The sequence below is a fragment of the Protopterus annectens genome, chromosome 1.part0, assembly GCF_019279795.1.
Source record: "Protopterus annectens isolate FY-2018-M chromosome 1.part0, PAN1.0, whole genome shotgun sequence".
NCBI lineage: Eukaryota > Metazoa > Chordata > Ceratodontiformes > Protopteridae > Protopterus > Protopterus annectens.
In genome coordinates, this window is record NC_056725.1 from 426181709 (window position 1) to 426200977 (window position 19269).

Sequence of the window (19269 nt, forward strand, 5' to 3'; positions counted from 1 at the left end):
GGGACGGTCCATAGCTGCCCATTTCTTCTACAGCAACAGCTGTGCATATACATTGACTTTGGAGGTAGATTTGGACATTCAAACCCCTGAGAAAGGTGTGAGGACAACATTAATATGTTGTGATGCCAGTCAGACCAGATTACATGTGTCCAGTGGACAAGTGTGTGAAATGGACAGCTATTTATCGGGAGAGATTTTTTTTTTCAGGTGTGATTGGGATGTTGGGGAGGTTTAGTCGGTATATTTGGGGCGGTAGGTTGGGTAGGATAACAGACAAGACAAACAAGACGCATACAGGGATGGTATATGACACATGTGGGGGTAAACACCTTGATGGGGAGGGGTGTTGGGAAATCGGAAGCCCATGAGCCCCCTAGTGGAAACAGTGGGACTGAGATCCCCACCCATGGGCAGTCACCACTGCACCTTCACAGCCCCAAAGGTGACTGTGCTGGGGGCTGAGTTGAACAGCCAGGCCGACCCTCTAGTCATGACACATGGTCCTTGAGCTGGTGTAAAAGATCTCCAAACTGCTGATCAAGCTCTCTATGCACCATGATCTGGACCTGACAATGGGTGAGAGCTTCCTGTCCGCGCCCGCTCCCGGGGGGGGGTGAGCCCCATCCCCTGAGGCGGCTCCACCCGAAGGTGGTGCAGGACCAATGGACAAGGAGGTCCTGGGTTGGGCCGCTGATATGCTGGTGCATGGTGCCACAGCCAGCTGAGGTGGACAGGTGGGTCCGCTGGGACCCGCATTCCCATACATGCTATGGTGTTTATGGTGTATCAACATATGTGGGTTAGTAATAGTCAACACATTCCAGGGTTAGGTATAACAGCATTCATAGATATTCCCATTAACCCAGACACCAGATACAGAACAGTTGCATAGCAAATGGAACACTTGCATATATGGGACCACAGTGGTAATAACAACAGCATACAGGTACATTGATTGCACCATGCCATCAATGTTGGAGTATTTCAACATAGCACATGCAAGGAAAAAGATTTCAATAATTATCAACCAATAGGGCATATGTCCCAACAGAACAGTGAAGTCATTACATACCAGTTGAGTTGGGTATTTAGTTTATTGTTGGAGATATGGTGGGGAGGAGCGAAAGATGTAAATTAACAACTAATATATTCCTGTAGTTCACATTACTTTCCTAGTCAGTGCTGTTATCTGTACCATACAAGTATTACTCGGCTACCCTATTGCCTTAGTTTGGACAGTGATATGGCTGTCGTCATCTTTATACATTAACTGGTTTTACCTGCAGTATACACCTCTTACCTGGTATACCTGTGGAGGAAATGTTTGTTAACACTAACTGTTTCTACACATACTCTCAGATTCCAGGTTGATGTTGTGCACATATCTATCCATCTCTTTCTGCATAGACTCTGGCCATGCCTTGACCACATGCAGGTGAACTGGGACATATCTAGACTATTGCCCTCTTCAACCTTTATTGACTTACCACACTCTTATACAGGCTTTCCTACACAGTTATATTATGTAGCACAGTGTGGGTGACAGTGATCAGTGATACCTTATTATTCAGAGCAACTGCATCAGTCACAATGCCATACAATACCAAAGTAAACAGTACCAGTACAGGGTATCATTCTTGTATTTCTGGGCACAGTGTTCATATCTGACAGACCTGTGGGAGAAATGTTTGTTAGCATTACCTGAATGCTGCCACACACAGTACCAGATTCCACATTACTAGTATGCACATACATCTCACTCTGTTACTGTACACAAACTGGCCACAGCTTGACAACATGGGAGTGTAAATGGTACATATGTGGCTTCTTACTCTCATAAGGTTTTGGAGAGTTGCTAGTGTGCCAGCATTGTTCTCCTAGATGTGTGTTAATCAGTTGTTTTTCCTGTTTGCTGTCTATACATCTGGGATCATCCCACTGATTTCCCAGGGGGACAGGTTGACAGGCAACGGATATGGGCCACTTTACTGGACATTCTGGACATATCTGTACAGTTGTGAGGTATGATTCTGTATGCAGACTACTACCACTGTCAGGATATGAACTATGGCTGTGTTTGCTAAAAATGCAACAGTTCACGTCTCAGTTGCATGTGCTGTTTGGATTTTGTTGTCTGTCTATGTGTCTCTCAGTTGTACTGAATGACCTCTGGGGATTACACCAGTCATATACAGGCATTCCTACACCTTCTATTTATGGTGCACAGTGTGGGTAACAGTGCTTAATACAACAGTACTATTACGTGATTGCAAATCTACATTACCATATGATACCAGAGTATACACATGCAGTCCAGCGGTTAGACCTTTATTGTCAGGCTATTATGCTTTTATTTATCTACAAACTGTATGAGGCTCTTCCTGTCATATTCTCCGGTGTATGCAGTACTTGCCTTAAACAATACAGGTTTTATACTGGCAATTAATTTACTAATACTTTTAGATTTATTTTCTATGACAGTACATGCAAGGGTATTACTAACCTGTCTCACGTTGCAACCACTCCAGGTGACAGCCATAGGATTCCTGGTTCATGGCCCCCTCACTTGCAGCTGTGAAGGACATAAGAGGAATATTTAGCCATACCTATCCATGATATACATGGGCTGACAATTATTACACACATAGTGAAGTGATACTTACACACAGCTGGGACAGCCCCTGCCATTCTAGCCTCTTGGATCCACCTCTTATGCCTCTTCAGGTCAGCATAGTGATACCTGACCTGCTCACCAGTTCAGGGTATGCCATTGGCACTGGTGAGGTCACGGGTGAGACGGTCCCAGGCTTCCACCTTATATTTGGAACCCTGGTACTGGCCCTGCAGCAGTCTCTGCTCATGGTCTTTGACAAGGAGTCCTGCATGACTCTGGACTCCTGGATGCCCCAGCATTGCACCCGGAAGTGCACACTCTCTCCCCTTTCTGCCATGGTGCCTGCAAGGGGAAGCTACAACCAGTTATGAGATATATTCTCGCCTGTTGGGTTTAAGTAGGGCTGATTTCCTGCACGTTGCTGTGATTGGCCGGTTTTGAAAAGGCTAAGCTATGGGCAAACCTGCTTACCTATGGCTGGCATTGCTTAAAGGGGTATACCACTGGGCACATTGAGTTAGCTGGCCTACACATTGCTTACACCTCCTAAGCTGGCCTGTGCAATGCTTAGCATTGCTTACAATAGACTTTCCATTATATTTTATTTTTGGCATTGAATTATTATTCATTACATCTTATATATATGTCTGGTATTCATGATTCATGTGTCAGTGTTTTATTTGGGAATTCAACACTGTATTACAATTGCACCTCACATCTGGGCTTACTGCTGTACCCCAGTTCACATATTTATGTTATGTAGTTGGTTATAGAACATATGACTATACTGATTCCTTTCCCAGGTTCAGTTTGATTTTACTATAATGAGGATTTGTTTGGTGATACCTCATTATACTGTACTGTTGTGATGGCTTGATGGTTAATTACTGTGACTATAGTGTATAGGGTCCTGGGTTCAAGACTGTTTATTTTGTTGCTGAGCAGAACAAGGGCCATTGGATACAGAGTGATTAAGGCACTTTTGAGCAGTTGTAAGTGGGTTTGTGCGGGTTTGCATGAGGGTAAGCAATGCTAACCTCCGGTTACATATGCTTACAGAGAGTTAGCTTCAATATTGCTTAACCTGTGTAGGCATTGCTTACCCCTGTGCAAACGGGCTTAAACTCGCTTACTAGTGCTTAAATATGCTTACTACTGCTTATTGGTGCTTACACTTGCTTATTAGTGCTTACTCCCACTTACAACTGCACTGATTTAGACAATAATATGTAATGGTTCTTGGGAAGGAGGGGCATTTGGAAGCTGTATGGGGTTATCACTCATTACACATTTTACCTTCCATTTATATCCATGATTCCTGTGTACATATACTGTATGGGGCACATGTGATTATCTGTGGACTTTGCAATATTATGACACTGACACTTCACATCTGCATTTATCCAGTTCAGAAATATATGTCATTTAGTAGGTTATGTAACTAAAATATTGGTCATAATGTGATTTGACATGGAAAATGGAATGTGCTGCAGAGGGGTTCGAACTGGGAATGCCTGCTCGTAAGGTGAATGCTCTGCCCACTACACTATTGCTATACTGCTTCATTTGCATATATCTTCCTTGTTATCCTCTTCAGCCATTTAAGCTGCATTAACCATAGCAAAGCCATGGGCAAACCCGTGCACCTATGGTTAGCTTTAATCGGATTCATAAAAAATAATGGTATATGTTTATTTTCTTTGTATTTACTATTGCTGTTATACACGTGGGGGGATGTTGCTGGGGGTATGCGGACAACTATGAGCGTTCTCGCTCATTCTTTTGGTCTTTCTGCTGTTCTTCATTGCGGGAGCGTGTATATTCTGAGAGCTCTGCTCTCAGACACGCCCCCTGCACTCTTACATACTTCGTGTAAAATTAGGAACTCAGGCAGTGCGCCTTCATTAATATGCATGGTGCACTGCCATACTGCTCCTAAACAGCCACTTCCATCCAGGACTAAACTAGTTCTGCATGGAAGATTAGTAAATCCAGGGGCCTATTTACACACTGAGTGAAAATGTATCATTTCTACGGTGCCAAGCTGAAGTAGTCTTTCAAGCAAAATCAGTAAGTTGAAGTATATAGGAACCAGGGTAAACACTGTACCAAAAAGCATGTAACTGAAATCAAAAATGTACTGTATAATCAGAAAAACCCTACCATAATTCAGTATGCAGTCAACGACAAATCATTCACTTACAATCAGAAAGCAAAATCAGCAATTCTGCATAATACTGGGCACTCATAACCTAGGCACTTTTCTATTGGGCAATTCACATGATTTTTTTTAAACAATACCTCTCAAGTGTTCATTATAAGGAGAATTCCTCACTTTGAGTTTTAAAATGTCCATGTCCCTTGAAGTTCCGCATTGAAAGGGTCAGTCACAGAATCAGTTCTAAAACAATTTTAACAAATATTCACAGAAAATACATACTTGTAAGTATGTTTTGGATACAGTCTGTTATTAACTGTTTTTTGAGGGCTGCCTTCCTGAGTCTTCAGTCAAGGGGTTCATAGGTTCATAGGTAGGTACTAGGCTATTGGCTCTAGGGCCTATATAAGCCTAGCCAAATGGTACCTTGGCTTTTGCCACCCAAGAAAATTATTTTCCTGTGCCCCTGTCAAGCATAGCTACAGAAGTGATCCTTGGAGTGAATTTCCTATCTCCCATCCAGTCATCAAGATTTTTCTTGAAGAGTGCTAATGAGGAGCTTTGTTTGATATAGCTAGGTAGTTTGTTCCAGAGTATTGGAAGTCTCTGGGGCAGGAATCTATCCCTCCAGCACTTTCTGTTTATTGTGGTGACAAGGTTTAGGTCCCTAGAGTGTGTAGCTCGGAGGGGTTGGGATTTCTTTACATGGAGCATGTCCAACCACTCTGGGTTTGACATAGCTTTGTATGTTAGGCAGAGATTGCCCCTGAGTAGGCGATATGCGACAGAGTAAAGCTGGTGCTTTTTGAGACGGTCTGCGTAGGGCATCTGTTTGAGGCTGGTAATCCTCTTTGTGAGGTATTTCTGTGGCCTTTCCAGTTGTTGTAGATGTCTTGTGAGGTACATATCAAAAGGGGTGTTGTATTTTATAATGGGTGTAATGAGTGATGAGTATAGGGGAACAATGACCTCTTTTTTCCTGGATGAGAAACCTTTTGTGATGAGGTGTGCCATGTAGAAGGATTTCCTGACTACTGTGGCGATGTGATTATCAAAGGAGAGACTACTGTCCACCTGTGTCCCAAGGTCTCTTATCACACTTTCGGTGTTAAGTAGACTACTGCCTATGTGGTAGTTCATGGGTACAGAGTTTTTACCAAAAGGGATGACAATGCACTTTTTGGCATTGAGCTTGAGGCCATGGCTTTGACACCAGGCATCTGTTTTAGTGAGGCCCTTTTGTAGGATGTCCACATCGTTAGGAGTTTTGATTATGGCTCCTAGTTTGCAGTCATCTGCAAACTTTGTTAGCCAAAGACCTTCTGTGTTAGCCTGTACTTCAGAGAAGTAGATACCAAACAGGAGAGGACCTAGGATTGAACCCTGTGGTACTCCACTTGTCACTGGTCTGAAGATGGATTTAGAGTCTGCTACTTTCAGTGTGGGTTCTGTCAGTGAGCCATTTGGCAACCCATCTTGTGACATAGGGATTTATACCTAGTTTAGTGAGTTTGTCTATAATTCCAGAGTGGGGGATGGTGTCAAAAGCCTTGGTGAGATCTAGATAGGCTGTGTATACCACCATACCCTCATCTACGGCTTTGGTGACCGCTTCAAAGAAGTCTGTCAGGTTTAGGAGACATGACCTGCCTTTTACAAACCTAAACTGGGTAGGATCCAGAGTTTGGAGATTACCAATGTCATTGTTTATAAGTTCCATGATGATACGCTCCATAGCCTTGCAGACCAGGCTCATTGGGCTAATGGGGCGGTAGTTCCCAGGGTCCGTGGTGGCTCCCCCTTTGTGGAGTGAGATAACCATTGCTGCGTGCCATTCAGTGGGCACAAAGCCTGAGGTAAGGCTATGATTGAACATGGTACTTAGGTGGGGTGCCAGTTTGTTCTGTAGTTCATGTAGAACACAGCCTGGGATGTTGTCAGGTCCCATGGATGCTGTGTTCTTAGCTTTGACGAGTGTGTTTTTTACCTGTGCAGCCATGATTACAGGTACTTTGCATTCTTCCGGTATAGAGATGAGCCCTTTAGGGGATGAGAGAGGGGTAAAGTTAGCACTGAACCTATCTGCCAGGATGTTGGCAATATCAGTTGGTTCTGTAAATTTAGTGCCATTGTGCTGTAACTCAGAGCAGATCTGAGTGTTGTCATTGAGATTCTTGACATAGCTATAGAATGCTTTGTGGTTGTCTTTAGAATCAGTGGCTATTTTGTTTTCGTAACTAGCTTTGGAGGATTTTATGAGGGATCTCAGCTTCTTATGACTACGGAGTTCCTCCACTCATGGGATTTTACTCTTTTTTGCAACAGTTTCTTTCTTCTGTTGTAGAGATTGTTTATAGCAGGGGACTACCAGATTGGCTTCCTTTTTTTGGAGGATAGCATCTTGGTTCTGTTAGGGATTACACGATCCATGCACTCGTGTACGTGCTTATAAAGTGCAATTGTATAGGATTTAGCAGTCATATCTCTATTGTCCATCAGCATGGCTGTCGTGAAGTTTGCACTTCTGTCTTAAGAAGCGTGAAGTAGGCTTTGGAGAAATATTTTACGGTGGTTTCCCTAATGGGAGGTGGGGGTGGGATGTGGATGTCTAGGGTGATTTGCTTGTGGTTGGATCTGACCAAGGAGGAATTGACCTCTGGTGTGGAACACCGGTTGCCCATGTTGGTAATGACCAGGTTTACGATATTGCTGCCCATGGTGGGGGTGTGGATAAGTTATCCAAGGCACTGGAATTTATGAATTCCAGAAAACGTTGAGCACAAGAGTTGGTACATGAGTAGTTTTCTCAGTTAATGGTGGGGTAGTTGAAATCACCCATTATTATGGTGTTAGGTTGTACCCTAATATTTCCAGTGTATCAAGAAATGAGGAGTGGGAATCCTGGGGCATGGTGGGGGATCTGTAGCAAGCTACAATTTGCATTGCGGTCTTCCCCAGAGTTAGTTGCACTTGGATAATCTCAGATGCATTATGCTGAGCAACTAACCTGGAGGTGTGGATATCCTTAATGAATATGGACATGCCTCCACCTTTAGTGCTTCGGTCCAGGTTAGGTGCCCGAAAGGTGTGGTATGAATTATAGCCTGGTAATGCAGGGGGGCTCTCTGGAGCCTTGAACCAGGTCTCTGTCACTGCACAGATGTCGGTGTTCTCTATTTTAAGGAGTGCCTCGAGTGAGTTCATTTTGAGGTTTAGACTTCTAGCATTAAGTAGCATTACCCTCAGATTTTGCTTGCTTGTACCTGTTATGGTGGTAAATTTGTCATTTGAATCTTGCCTAAAAAAGGCACTATAGGGGTGGCAAGAGCCTTAGCCAGTATCCAGAATCCCAAGGGTGACAGGTGCAGGCCATCTCTGGCAAAGCATTGTGGTTTGTCGATCATGTCATCCCAGGCAGAAAGATACTGGATCCCCTTAGAATGACACCAGAAGCTTATCCAATTGCTGAAGTCCATCATTTTGTCCTTTTACTGTGGTATCATTCTGGGTGATGGCAGAATGCTACTCAGGGCTAGGGTCATACCTGCCTGGGCTACAAAATCGGAGAGCTCCTCCATGTCTCTTTTCATGTAGTCCAGGGAGGTACGTCTCAGGTCATTCACACCAACATGGACAATGACAGAGTCATATTTGTACTTGCTATGGAGTGACCTGAGTGCATGCCTTATGTGGCGGATCCTGGCACCTGACAGGCAGCTGACAGTAACTTTCTCCTTGTTTAGCCTGGTGAGTGGAACATCAGTGTGCCTGACCATAGAGTCACCTATGACTAGAGTATTGGGTATGTTGTTATGCCTTACAGGCTGGGGTTGAGTGGCACACTGAGTTTGTGGGCTATGTGTCATTTGGTTTGTGTTGGGGGGTGGAGGTTGCTTGCGTTTCTGCTTTGGAGGTCCCTGTTCCTTGGGTAGATTTTTTTTGAGAGCCTCTGCGAATGTAGGTGTGTGTTTTGTGTTTCTGTGTGTGTGTTTTGGTCATGCAGGTTTTGAGGGACTATGTGATGAGTGTGGTGGAAGTGTTTACCTTCTCCTCTTGAGTGCCTAGTCTAGTGTTGGGTGAAGAGAGCTTTGCTTCCAGTTTGGTTATATAAGCGCATCTATCACATGTTGCAGTGTTGGGTGGTAGGAGGAGAGGGTTGTCTGTGTACATGAGGCAATTGCTGCATTGCCCCAAGATGCCCAGATTCATCAGGAAGACAGGAGAAAATATCGGGAGCTGATCCTTAGACATGCCTGAATAGGTGCTTATTTATTAAGTACTAAAAATTGTTTTCCTCTAGACAAGTGAGGACAGTTGAGTGCTGTAGTAATTTGTAGCTTATTTAGTGCTTACAATGAGTTCTGAACAAGTGCTGAGCTCAAAGAAACAGATTTGAGTGCTGAAACTAGAAAATTGGCTAGTTCTAAGAAACAAAATTAAGCTAGAAGGCTTCCCTCCATCACAGAAAGGCTTTGGAGCTCAGAAGCTTACAAACAGTCCTGGATACAGCAAATCTGTATCTGGACTAGACAACTTATAGGAAAGGCAGGAAACAAGCTTAGAAAATATATATATATATATATATATATATATATATATATATATATATATATATATATATATTTTTTTTTTGTAAAGTGGAAAGGGAAAAGGAGGAACAGAAGCTAACTGGGTTGGCTTTCTCAAATGTTCTCCCTGGAATAGGTAGAATGAGGTAATGATACTAGACTGGGAGGAGTGTCCCAGATCAAATTTACAGTAGGGGCAGGCAACTGCAAAGCCACCAAGTATAAAAACATGATACCAAGAGGGAGGAAGGGTGGGATACAAAAATCAGAACAAACAAACCCAACCAACTGCTTAACAATTGTAGAAAATTCTACTTAATACCTCACACACAGTGAGTAAAATAAAAGTGCTATAAATAACTAAGAAATAAGCAAAAAACAGGATACTTAATGCTATATATCACAGAGTAGTTAGCTCAGAGCCCTTCCTCCGACTTCCTCCAATTAGCTCAGTGTGAAATGACAGAAACAGTCACAAGTTAACCTCTTAAGTAACAAAGTTGAAACCTGAAACAACTTTAAAAAAAGCTTGAAAGAACCAATGAGGTGCTTTCTCAAAGGCGTAGTCCAGGCAACCCTAGTCAGCCAATGACCACAAACAATTCACTCTCACTGAAATGCTATGCTGGCTTTGTCTAAGCTATGATGGCCTGGGACATGTGCTCAGACACATAGCCTCTACTAACAAACAACTAGGTCCAAAACACAAGCCTGAATATGGACAATGCTACACTACCAACACTACTTAGGTAGAAAAACTGCAGAAATGTTTAAACAGATAAAGGATCAAGGAGACTCTAGAGAATGCTTTTAAATGCAAACAAGTTATATGATACACTCCTAGCAAGAAATCAGAACAGACAAACCCAACCAGATGCTTAACAATTGTAGAAAATTCTACTTACTACCTCACACACAGTGAGCAAAATAAAAGTGCTATAGATAACTCAGAAATAAGCAAAAAGCAGGATACTTAATGTTATATATCACAGATTAGTTAGCTCAGAGCCCTTCCTCCGACTTCTATGAGCTTAATGCATAGCTCTGGTTTGAATTCTCCATCTGTAAAATGTGGAACACTACCTCTCAGAATTTAGAATAAATGAGCAAAATGAGAAATACTTAGTAACAACTTCATCCGGGAAGATCATAACATAGTAATTAATTGTTCCTTCACACATAACAATAATTCTTTTGGCAAAAAAAGAATAATTATTTTAATGAACTACTATTACTCAGAATTGTTGTAGATTTAACAAGGATATCTGTTAAAAAATGTTCAACAATGTATTTATACCAAACCCTTTTAATGAGGAACAGCATGGATTACCAAATTTTAAGAGTCAAAATAAGGTATGCCTCTCATAACGAGGAAAAAATTGAGAGGTATGAAAGGGCACACCCAGTTAAAATGAAACAAAACACACAAATGTTGCCCACCAATAAAGCAGAACAATACTAATGAGCAGCAGATCTGAATGTAGTTCTGTTATAAAAACTCCGGCAGTACACCAGAAGGCAGCTAAGAAAAAGTTTAAGAAAGTGTTTAAGTCAAGACTGTTAATTTAAAACAATGCTTTGGTGTTTGCAACCCTTACTCCAGACAAGAAGACTGCATAGGGAAAAAAGGACTTTTTACTTATATAACCCAGGAAACAATTATAAAATAATTATATACCATGCCACCATCATTCCAGAACCTACCCCTGGAGAGCCGAAGGCTGCTAACTTAGTTAGTTTTTCATTATGTACCGGCTTGTTTTGTAACGAGCCCTGTTGATAAATCCTACTTATTGCAACTACCGCAACTGGTCCAACCCTTTTTAACAAGCATACAAAAAATTACCACCCAACAAGAGATAAATACATAAATAAAATCACTTTGTAGAAGTCCTGATCAGCAACAAATCTGCATGCTTCTGCACAGTGAAATGACAAATACGCAGAGCAGGGCTGTGATTTTTCTGTATTGTTCTGTAGAAACAGAAATTCTGAACAACAGACAACTCACTATAAATACAAGTCTCTCACTGATTATTTTTCCGCTTCTCCTGGTTGGCTCCCTTTGCATCAGTAATCAATCTCTGATTGGCTCATATTACCTGTATGCTGATTGGCTCATATACCGCAAAAATAGCTAATCAGAATCTGCAAAGCAGAACCAACACTCTTAATGTGGAACAGCGTAACTTTGTGAGTTCTGTGACTTTAATGCGGCAAGTTCCGCATAATCCGGAGCACTTGGCAGCTCAGATTCTGAGTATTAGGATCATAGGAAGTTACTAGGCTATTGACCCTGAGGCTCTTACAAGCCTAGTCAAGAATTTATCCCGTGTTTCGACAAATCAGCACCTGATACCCCTGTCCAGCAGGGACACAGGTGGAATCCCAGGGGGTGTATTTTCTGTTCACCATCCCAGTTATCCAGGTTGCGCTTAAAAAGGGTTAATGAGGTACTCTGCTTGACGTGGAAACGGAGTCTATTCCACAGAAGGGGGGAGTCTCTGGGACACAAATCTGTTCTATTGATGTCACAGACCAGGTTGAGGCCCCACATGCGGGTTACTCGTAGGGAGCTTGACTTGTGTATATGCAACAGTCCTATCAAGGCAGGGTCTGAGATTGCTTTGTATGCCAGATAAAGGTCACCTCTGAGGAGTCTATTATGAGACTGAGTAGAGGGACAGGGCTTTTTGCCTGTGTGTGTAGGGTAGATATTTAAAGCCCTGGATTCTCCTGGTGAGGAACCTCTGTGGTCTCTCCAACTACTGTGTGTGCTTTGTGAGGTACATGCCAAAAGGGGCTCTGTACTCAATGATGGGTTTTATAGGGGAAGACCACAGGGATGTTATGACTTCCTTGTCCCTGGATGAGATACCCTTACTAATGAGGGGGTCCATGTAGAAAGCTTTCCATATAATTGAGGCAATATGGTGATGAAAAAGTCAGTTTGCTATCAACCTGGGTGCCCAAGTCCCATTACAACTGATTGCATGCTTAGGACCTTGTTATTAATGTGATAATTTGTGGTGATGTCACTCCCCCCAAAGGGGATGATGATGCATTTTTTGGCATTCAGTTTGAGGCCATGTTTCTGGCACCAGTCATTTATTTGGGTAAGACCCTCTTGGAGGATGTCCACATCACTAGAGGAATTGATGACAGTGCCCAACTTGCAGTCATCTGCACCTCAGAAGAGTATATCCCAAACAACAGGGGCTCCAAGACCAATCCCTGGGGTACACCACTTGTTATGGGTCTACTGCTTGAGGTGGTTTCCCCTATTTTTGACTAGGTGGGCTCTATCAGTGAGCCAGTTTGCTACCCATCTGGTAACATATGGATTGATGCCTAGTTGAGAGAATTTATCTATTATACTCGACTGGGAATAGTACTGAAGGCCTTGGCCAGGTCAGAGTAGGAGGTGTGTACCGTCTTCCCGTCATCCATGGCTTTGGTGACTGTCTCAAAGAAATTGACCAGATTTAACAGGCATGACCTCCCCTTGATGAAACCAAACTGTGTGGGATTGAGTGTTTGTAGGTTAACAATGTTCTTGTTAATGAGGTCCTTGATAATCCTTTCAATGGCCTTGTAAATCAGGCTAGTTAGGCTGATGGGCCTATAATTTCCTGGATCAGTGGGCACTATACCTTTGTGCAAAGGGATGACAATGGTTGCCCTCCACTCAGCTGTGATGAAGCCAGTACTCAGGCTTTGGTTGAATAGCGTAATGGTACTGCAAGTTCCTGCCTGAGTTCATGTAGGATGCAGCCTGAAATGTTATCTGGTCACATAGAGGCTGTGGGCAGTGATGACTTGCTCCCTACAGATAAGGGGAGGGGGGCAGGTGCTGGAGATGCCCTGATTTACTGATGGGGGAACAGAGGGGTGAAGTTTTCACTGAACCTGTCTACCAGCAGGTTGGCTATATCTATGGCATTCGTGTATGTGGTGTCCTTGAACACTAGTTCTGTGCAGATCTGAGTGCTTCCTTTGAGATCACAGACATATGTGAAGAAGGCCTTATGACTGTCTTTAGTAGATGTGAACAGTTTGGGCTCGAAGTTTGCTTTGGAGGATTTCACTAGTGCTCTTATTTGCTTGTTCAGGCTAAGGAGAGATTGCTTCCAATTAGGCACCTGGTCCTTCTTGGTCCTGGACAGCAATTATTTTCTTGTTACTACAGAGTTTATTTATTGCAGATGTCCACCAGACAAGTTTACTCTTCCTTGAGGAGGATGATTTTCTCCAGTCTGGTATTCCTGATTCCATGCATCTATATAAATGCTCATATAGTACTTTGGTGTAGGTATGGATATATGTACCAGTTCCTATGGAGGGGGAGGGGGAAAGTATTATAGCTGTGAATAAGAGAGGTATTGGATAGAGGGTGGTGAACTGCAGTCAGTGGGCAGAGAGAGAAACTCTTACTATAGATGCAATGAAAGAAGAGGTGAACTGCCCTTTACAGCTACAACCATGAAGAGGTTGATGGTTAGCATAGAAGTGTTCACAAATTATGTTTTGCTGTCTCCTAAATATTGCAGCCATACTGAAGGGCCAGTATCTAGGTCTTCAAATGAATGTTGCTAGAGACATGTTTATATGGTCACAAGTTCTTACTAAGCTTATGATCAAGGAGACCACTGAGAAACTCAGCCACATCTCTCATTACTGATGGGAAACTAACAATTTCCTATTTAAATAGATTTTCCCCACATATTATGGGTGAAAATTTGTGATCATTCATCCAGTCATCTAGATTGGTTTTAAATGTTGCTTGGGAGGTAGTTTACTGATTTGTAAGAACAACCTATTCTAGAAATTGAGAATATGTTGGGTTAGGTACCTGTTGTAACATTTGGTATTTTTATTGATGTTGGTTGTCTAGGTTTATGTGTGAAAATGAAATAAAATGATGCATTTAACACTGATCTCTGGTCAAATAGAAAATAAACTATTGTCAAGTCTTGATACTAGGCTTCAGCAGTGCTGCGACAATAATAAGCAAAAAAAAAAAAAAAAGCCATATTGACTGATATAGGGTCTATATTACATGATCGAAGCTTTAGCTAGTCGAGTACCTAAAGCTCAATCACTAAATGTCGAAGTCCCAAAACCACAAATGGCAGTTTCCACACAGGAAAACAATTTGTTTGGCCATCACGTGGATTTTGCCCTTTCTACAATGTGGAGCGATCTCGGAGTTGGTATATTTAGTAAGGGGGGTGTGGGGGGCAAAGCCCCCCACTTTATTTGTGTTTAATGTTTTTTTTTTTTCACTTGGGACAACGGCTTTGTTTCCGTGTGTGGAAACTGCCGTTCATGGTTTTGGGACTTCGACATTTAGTGATTGAGCTTTAGTTATTCGAGAAACTAAAGCTTCAATCATGTAATATAGACCCCTGATATATTGTAGTCAACTGTAATCAGAGAGATTTTAAGAGTGGTATATATTATGTTAATTACAGATAGCTCATCTTTTAGAACTTTCTGTAACTGCAGCATCAAGAACATCAGCAGAGCTGAGGCCATAACTAGATATGTGTTTGGAGAATTGCTGTTTTAAGGTAGGGCTTAGTGGTGGCCTACTGCTAGATGCTACATGTGACATGTGCATGACAGTTTCACCTGGTTGGAAAACCAATGTATTGCTTGCACATGTGTACAAATCAAAACAAAAGGGTAGGCAAAAAAGTTAAGCTCCATTTCTTTCTGCCACCATATGTTTTGACATGCTGTGTTACTAATGAAGTGTACAGTTAAATACTGAATTCTTTTTAGACAAGCATTCAGATATGCACACATGGGAAAATTACCGAAGTAAAGAATCCAGACAGGATGATAAAAATGCAGGTGGCAGATCAAAGTTCTTATTACCGACTTCCATTTAAATATAAAAATATTTAAAAAATATGAATCCAAATGTTATCATTGCTAATGAGATTACTGCTAAGGTTGTACAGTACAGAATGACATAATGCCATACTAGCCCAATGACAGCCATGTTGGCTTACTCTCTTACTCAGCAGATGAAGGCAGCTTTAACATGTCCTTAGGGCCTCACTATACAATAACAGCATTTGTTAACCCATATGTTTGGAAGGTGAATTATTTAGTTAATGATTCTGCAAACAGAATAGGATTTATAACAAATATTGACTAGCTTATTTTCTGTCGCATGCATGGTAATAAGCATACACTTAAAGCAAATGTTTTATTCTCTGGTTTCATTGCCAGGTTGAATCATTTAACAAAATGTCCCGATTTGTCTCAGACATACTTAATAAATGAATATATCTCTATGTGAAACACCTGCGGCTGTTTAAAGAGAAACTATGACAGTTTAACAGCCACGCTGTGCAGGCCAACATCTAGCTTAAAGTGAAGCATTTCTAACCATAAGAAAAGTGATCAAGTGACCTTATGAAGTCATACACAGTATAAGCACAGTTAGACAGAGAGGAGATAAAAAATGTGCGCTAACTTCCTGTGAGATAATTTTAAATGTAAAGGTTGTATTAAAAAAAAATCTTGGTCAACCAATAAACAGTAAGCCTTATATGAAAAATCTTTTATCCTAATGTTCATTCCTTGCCAAAGTTTGTGTCCACTGAAGAAAGGATATAATAGTAAGGATGATGATGTTAATAATAGTTTTAAAATATACAACTTAAATAAAGCACATAATAAATCTATTAAACTATGTAAACAAATGCACCACAATAAGGTCATTGCAGCAAGAATTGGAAATACCTGACCCAAAGCCTGAATAAAACGTAGTGTATAATAGTGGTTGTATATAACAGCTGGAGGTGTGAAACATGGTAGAATAGCTATTTCCATATTATGAGCAGTGGTAGTCATTGACAGTTGTATGTGGACATCGATGGAGCTCTTTGCAACTTGATTTGCACAGTATGGTCACAAAAGATATGTGATTTGGAAGCTTTATGTGGGCATGTGTGAAGTGTGCTTATCTATTTATTTTAGCAGATTAAAAGGTCAAAATAAGAATAAGGGAAAAGAGATGAAAAGGGGAAGGCAAACAGATGGAAGAACGGATATTGATTAACTAAAGAATGAGCAGGGTGGAGGTAGGGAAGCTAGGGTAAATATTTTTTGTGGAATAGGTGCCTGTTTTTCATGTATAAAGAGAAAGTAAGTTGGGGAAGGAAGTAAGGAAATTACTAACCACAATCCTGATATAATCTCCCTAACTGAAACCTGGCTGAAACCTCAAAACCCTGATTAACAAATACTGGTTATAATATCCTTCGCCTAGATCGCCAAAAGAAAAAAGGGGGTAGAGTTGCTATAGTCTAGTCCAACCAACTCACTCTTACATGTTCTAACAAACCTATCATATCCTTTCCTCCTGCTGAAATTTTGACAGCCAACTTAAAACTTAATAACTATATTACTATCAATGTAGCAGCCATTTGCATACCTTGAGGGTACAACATTCCAGTACTGGAAAATATTCTCTCATACCTCTCACAACATATCCCAAATGAAACCATCCTCTTTGGGGATGTAAATATTAACTGGCTTACGCTTTGCTCTCCTAACTCTACCACATCCATTAACTTAAATGGGGTTATTCAACTCATCACTGAACCAACCCTTATCAGCAATTCAAGTAAGCCTAGTATGCTTATAGACTGGATACTAGTTTCTGATCCCTGCAAATACCATAACTCTGAAACTCTACCAAACTCCCTAAGTGACCACTCCTCAGTAAAAGCTCTGAGATTCACTCCTCAATTTACAAGGCCACACAGATATATTACCCATCGCAAACTAACTAACTTTTGCCCACAGACCTTTAATGTCCTCCTCTCTAGAATTAATTGGACTTATCTAACCCAAGTCCCCCTCGATGAAGCAGTCCATTCATTCAACTCTTCCTTTCTTAATATTCTCAACAGCCTTGTACCTCTCCGCACAGTCCATATAAAATCAAACATATTCCCATGGCTAACAAATGCTACTCGCACCATAATAAAATCTAGAGACTGGATGTGGAAACATGGGTGAAAACTGTGCTCCCTACCGATTTGCAAAAGTACAAAGAACTCAGAAAATTGACAAAAATACACATTATTAAGGATAAAAAAGAATTCTACTTTAACCCTCCCACAGCTCAAAGATCAAATCCCCCAAAATTCTGGAACTCTATTAACCAAATACTGCATCCCAGGAACCTTTTTTCTCCCAATCCCTGCCCCCACAAGACACCTGAGGAAACTGCTGACATCTTTAACAACTACTTCCTCGAATCCATACCTAAAATGTTTATTTCTGACCCCTTTTCCACTAATGCCACAAACTCTAGAATCAACTGGACTACTAACTCCTCTGACCCTCTCCTACTTTAAACTCTTCTAATACTTTCTCCCTTAGATCTGTTCCTACTAGCTACATTAAATCTCCAAACTAAAACCCTGTTCTACATTTGCTAATAATATTCCTTCCTATTTCTTGCAGTTAGCAGCTGACTCACTTACTCTCCCATTATCTATCCTGATAAATCTCTCTATCGCTGAGTCTAAGGTGCCTTCTATCTGGAAAGAATTCTACACTCTACCTATACATAAAGGAGGTAACTCCACTGAAATCACTAACTTTAGACCCATTGCTATCCTATCCCCACTCTCAAAAGCATGCCCTTATATCCTTCCTTAACACTATTTCTCTGGCTAGAGATAATAACAAACTCGTCTTTTTGCCTTTTCTTAGACCTTTCTAAAGCCTCTTGACACTGTGTCTCACTCACTTCTACTGACTAAACTGTCTAACCGTAACTTCTCTACTTCTGCTGTTGCCTGATTTTCCAGCTATCTCACTGATAGACAGCAGTCACTGAGATGGCTTTCTGCTCTCTCCCCTTGTTTCTCTCTTAAAATGGGTGTCCCCCAAGGCTCTAGTCATGACCCATTACTTTTCAATATCTTTACTAATCAGCTCTATACTTCCTACCCCCAATCATCCCTGATACAATATGCAGATAACTCTATAGTCATCACCATTGCTGACACACCCTCTGAACCTATCTCTTCCACTCAGGCATCCTTTAACTCAGTAGAAACCTGGCTCTCTAAAATTCTACATATTCTGAACCCTTAAAAAACAGAACTCCTACTTTTCTTAACATAACACTCCCATCGAAGTTGAATCAAGCAGAAGACTCTTAGATGTCATCATAGATGATCAACTAAAGTCTGACTTACATGTTAATAACTGTATCCAGACAACTCATCTAAAACTCGGCCTCCTATACAGAAATAAAAAGTTTCTCACTAACAAAGCAAAAGTAACCCTCTCTGATGCTTACCTCCTACTCAGTCTATTGTATAGCTTTCATATCCTGACAAATCTCAACCCCTCTCTCCTTACTAAATTAGAATCAGCCTATAACAAAGTATTTAGATTTGCAGGGCACCAAACTTATAAACCCCATCACTGTCTCTCACTAAAATACTTAACCTGGCTAGAATTACCTCACCAGCTTCTCATCTCTCAGCTCTGGATTATTCACTACATTTTATATCAGTCTTCCTACTGCCCCAGCTTATCTCCTCTTATCTCTCAGTATTCTCCCACCTGATCTCTACATAGCTTGGAACAAAACCTTCTACAGATCTATAAACTCAAAACCAAAATGGGATGCAACCTCTATAGTTACCATCCTACCATTTTTTAGAACAGGTTTCCATTTGATATTAGGTCCCTCAATCAACTTAAACAATTCAAAGCAGCTACCAAGGAATACTTAAACGTCACTGGCCCTGCCACTGTACTCACCCCTCATGGTCCTCCCTACTATGCCTAAAACAGTGCTCTACCTGCCCACTACATTGTTTTGCTTCACTGACCTCTACTACTTGTATACATCTTAGCTCTTCCTAGCCTTCTTTACCTCT